This window comes from Triticum dicoccoides, chromosome 3A (assembly GCF_002162155.2).
Source record: "Triticum dicoccoides isolate Atlit2015 ecotype Zavitan chromosome 3A, WEW_v2.0, whole genome shotgun sequence".
NCBI classification, from domain to species: Eukaryota; Viridiplantae; Streptophyta; class Magnoliopsida; order Poales; family Poaceae; genus Triticum; species Triticum dicoccoides.
The window spans coordinates 497,632,560-497,637,724 of record NC_041384.1 but is presented as its reverse complement, the minus strand read 5'-3'; positions in this window follow the sequence as shown (position 1 = coordinate 497,637,724).

Sequence of the window (5,165 nt, the reverse complement as noted above, 5' to 3'; positions counted from 1 at the left end):
GGAAGAAGTTAAATTTCTTGGACTCGCAAGAAAATGTCTTGATCCAGGAAAAATACAAGTTGCCTGATTGAAAGATTTAAATTCAAATCCATTTGAATTTAAATTCATATGGTTTGAACTAGGATAATATTTAGAAGATCCCAAAAAATGATGAGGATTTTTGGAGGAGACCTCGATAAAAGATATAAATAATTGTTTCCAAGGTTTGGAGGTGAAACTTGAAGTGGAATAGGCATGGGAATTGTTTTGCAAGTGCGTTCCGGTGATTCCGAAAAATGGAATATTTTATAATAGCTCCCTAAATATCGGGAGCGTATGTTTTAAAGAAACCACCATGTGAATTCCCTCAACTTAAATTGACCGAAGATCCATACGATTTATTTATTGGAGTTGCAAAGATTAATGACATGATGGCATGATGACATGATGCAATGCAAAATATGCAATGATAAATGCAACAAGCAAAACAAATCACACAACGAATCTCAGAAACCATGGAAGGCATCTGGAGCACCGGTCTTGGGGCGTCACACACACCTTATAGGAAATATTATTAAATGATATCGCCGCCAAATTTTCTCATGATGAGAAAATTCGCTACTATTACATCCTCAAATTATTTTCGTTCTCAGTAAAGGGTGATGCTAAGATATGGTACGATACTCTTGCTCCTGGTTGTGTGTGTAGTCCCCAGGATATGATTTGTTACTACTCTGAAAAACATTTTCATTCTCGTAAGAAACAAGCTGCCTTACAGGAAATATTTAACTTTGTGCAAATTGAAGAAGAGAGTCTCCCACAAGCTTGGGGGAGGCTTCTCCAATTGCTTAATGCTTTTCCTGATCATCCACTGATGACCCGCATGTATAGGGGATCAATTGTAGCACTTTTCGATAAGTAAGAGTGTCGAACCCAATGAGGAGCAGAAGGAAATGACAAGTAGTTTTCTGTGAGGTAGTGTTTGCAAGTGCTGAAATTGTAAGTAGCGGGTAGTTTGATAGCACGATAGTTTGTAATGAGCAAGTAATGATAATAGTAACAAGTATGCAGCAAGGTAGACCAATCCATTTGAGGAAAAGGACAGGCCAAAACGGTTTCTTATAATAAGCAAAGCGTTCTTGAGGGTACACGGGAATTTCATCTAGTCACTTTCATCATGTTGGTTTGATTTGTGTTCGCTACTTTGATAATTTGATATGTGGGTGGACCGGTGCTTAGGTGATGTTCTTACTTGAAAAAACCTCCTACTTATGATTAACCCTCCTGCAAGCATCCGTAACTACGAGAAAAGTATTAAGAATAAATTCTAACCATAGCATTAAAGTCTAGGATCCAATCGGTCCCTTATGGAATTGTGCATAATCTAGGGTTTAAGTTTCTGTCACTCTCGCGACCCACCGTCTATTTAATACTCCACAATGCATTCCCTTAGGCACAAATATGGTGAAGTGTCATGTAGTCGATGTTCACATGACACCACTAAGGGAATCACAACATACATACTATCAAAATATCGAACACATATCAAATTCACATGATTACTTGCAACATGATTTATCCCGTGACCTCGAGAACGAAGGTAACTACTCACAAACAATAAACATGCTCATGATCAGAGGGGTATTAATATGCATAATGGATCTGAACATATAATCTTCCACCAAATAAACCATATAGTAATCAACTACAAGATGTAATCAACACTACTCGTCACCCCCTAGCAACAATCTATAGTTCCGGTAACAAGATTGCATACAAGAGATGAACTAGGGTTTGAGATGAGATGGTGATGGTGAAGATGTTGATGGAGATTGCCCTCCCCAAGATGGGAGAGTTGTTGGTGATGATGATGACGATGATTTCCCCCTCCGGGAGGGAAGTTCCCCCGGCGTAATCGCTCCGCCGAAGGGCAAAAGTGCTCCTGCCCAAGTTCCGCCTCGAGGCGGCGGCACTTTGTCCCAAAAGTCTCCCCCTTATTTTTTCTAGGTCAAAATCACTTGTATACCAAAATATGGGCACCGGAGGAGGGCCGAGGAGGCCACAACCCACCAGGGCGCGCCAGGGGGGCTGGTGCGCCCAGGTGGCACTGGTGCACGTCGGTCCTAAACAAAAAGTTTTTAACCCCTTTCTGCGACGGCATATGGAATCGTCTCCAAGTGAGTGTGGGCGATAGGGGGGGTCCTTCCCACACAAGCCAAAACCGTCGGGGATAGGGAGCCTTGATGCATACAGTTGTCCCTATATAATTGTTTTCGATATCTCGAATATCCCAAACGCTTCATCCTTGCTACTCGTTTGTGCTCGCATTGCCATCGCAGTCGGAGTTTTGTGGTTCTACCTAAAACCAGGCAGATTCCAGGCACGGAAGTTTTCTAGGTAGATTCTAGGCATGCAAGTTTTACGATGCCCGGTACATCACAAACAGTTCATGATTATAAATCGTGTACGATAGGTAGACAATCACACACATTTAGTTTTCCCGCACCGTATGTGATAGTGTCTAACATCACACACACGCTTTGCAAACGGCAACTGTGTGCATGCTTGCACACGTTTCCTCTCTATGAACCGTCTCGGATTATGGTGTATACCGCAAATGTTTGTGTTTTACCAACCACGTGTGCCGTAATGACCTGCACAACGTAATTTTGCCCTAATTTAATTGTTGCTATTTAAAATTGTACCTAATTTAAACTTGAAAGTAGGCTATAGCTTTATTCATATCCATCAGGTTCAAGCAACCAATGCATTATTCAATTCACATGTACATATGTTTAAGAATTACAGAAGCACCAAATAAAGAATGATGTACCAGGGTTCTATACTTGTACTATTATTGATGGTAAAGAAAGAGGCAACAGACATTCCAGTTGCTGAACAAGGTGAAGCGGAATGACCCTATTGTGCTCTCCTAGATGCAGAAGGCATGCAGGATTCTAGTCCAAACCCTTGTGATGGTTGGCCGCCAATCATGTAGTTTGAGAGGTAATCTTGAGTAATCTGCTTGAGGATCCACTGCAAAAGAAAAAAGATTCAGATATTGTCATCTAACACAACTCATTATGGGCAGTAAAAAGAAGGCTACAGGGTTCTTACTTACCATCCCGCAGTTCACTATTGTCTTGCATAAAGTGTAAACAAATAGTTCGATTGACATCTTTTGACCCATTTTAGTAACAATCTTTATCAATTTCCTCACTTGATGCTAGTTCATGGATATCTCATTGCCCCATACGTAGAAAGGATCGAAGTGTGGTTCTTTGGCAATGATATATGTACCTAAAAGCACCAAGTTAATATTAGAAGCTAAACAACAATTGAAAATGGTGTAGTACAACATTCCATCCATCCCATTATATAAGATTCTATTACATGTATATCTAGACATCATCAGAACATTAAGGTAACACTCTTCCTTGTTGCTATGTAGCCTGGGATTGCATATTTAGTCATTCAGTACAATGCATGTTGCTAAACAACAATTGAAAAATGAAAAGGCATGTTAACTGCAAAATCCTTAACAGCAACCAAATATCATAATTCATAATGCTATTGTTGAAACTGTTATTGATGAACTTGAACTGCACAGCAAATAGTTGCACATATAGAGCATCACATTGTGAAGAACTGAAATAAACAAGTCATAAGGACATCTCTAGGCAATCCTTAAAAAGTTAAAGGACTAAAACCCTTAGTGGATATATATATACTCCAGCAATTTTTAGCCTTTTCTAGTCGATCCCCTAAACTTAAGGTTGTAAACTTCAATTTGATCAAGTTCAAAGCAGGTTCAACCGAAAGTAGCATGCATTCAAACATAAACATAGATAGTTTTGCATAATCAAACATAAAACATAAACTTAAACTAAGCTAAACTACTTTCGGTCGAAGTAGAGGTCGAGCCAATCCTTCCTCGTCACGTACGGTGTGCCGCGAGCCGAGTCCGGGCTAGTACCATTGTCGGGGTCGTTGGGGAAGGCACTCCTCCACTCTTCGACATCGATCTCCTCGTCCTCGGGGCCCACCTGGACGCCCTCCGCACCGCCATCGCCGCCGCCTTCAACCTCGTCATCAGAGGAGAGCGCGATAACCTCGCCGTCCTCCGCGCCGCCGTCCTCGCCACCTTCGAGCTCACTATCGGAGGAGAGCGCAATAACCTCGCCGCCCTCTGCGCCGGCAAAGATCGCCCGCTCCGCCTCCACGAGGTCCGGGTGCTGCCGGCAGAACTCTTGCATGCAGGCCTCGTCAGCGGCCTCGGCCTCGAGACGCTCCCACGCCTCGTGGTCCTCCCGCGCCATAGCCGAGCTCACCACCCCTGGCTCCGGCGGAACAAGGTGGATCGGACGTGTGCCGAAGGGGAAATTGAGCCTAGCCGCTGCGCCGTCGTAGCGGACCTGCCAGCGGTTGTACTCCAAGGCCGCGAGCTCGGCCGTGTGGAAGCTACCGAGCCACCGGCGGGTGTGGATCTCTCGATCTGTAATCTCGGTGACCCACGTCCCCCACAACCGCTGCCGGACCCCGAGGTAGGACTTCATCGGCTGTCGGGTCCGGAGGAGGACTGGGAAGTCCTTGAACCGGCGTAGGGGCACGGCCGATCGGCGGACCGGCGACGGCGGATCGGGCCCACGGAGGACAATGGGGACACCTCACCGGCGCCAATCCTTCCTCGTCACGTACGGTGTGCCGCGAGCCGAGTCCGGGCTAGTACCATTGTCGGGGTCGTTGGGGAAGGCACTCCTCCACTCTTCGACATCGATCTCCTCGTCCTCGGGGCCCACCTGGATGCCCTCCGCACCGCCATCGCCGCCGCCTTCAACCTCGTCATCAGAGGAGAGCGCGATAACCTCGCCGTCCTCCGCGCCACCGTCCTCGCCACCTTCGACCTCACTATCGGAGGAGAGCGCAATAACCTCGCCGCCCTCTGCGCCGGCAAAGATCGCCCGCTCCGCCTCCACGAGCTCCGGGTGCTGCTGGCAGAACTCTTGCATGCAGGCCTTGTCAGCGGCCTCGGCCTCGAGACGCTCCCATGCCTCGTGGTCCTCCTGCGCCATAGCCGAGCTCACCACCCCTGGCTCCGGCAGAACAAGGTGGATCGGACGTGTGCCGAAGGGGAAATTGAGCCTAGCCGCTGCGCCGTCGTAGCGGACCTGCCAGCGGTCGTACTC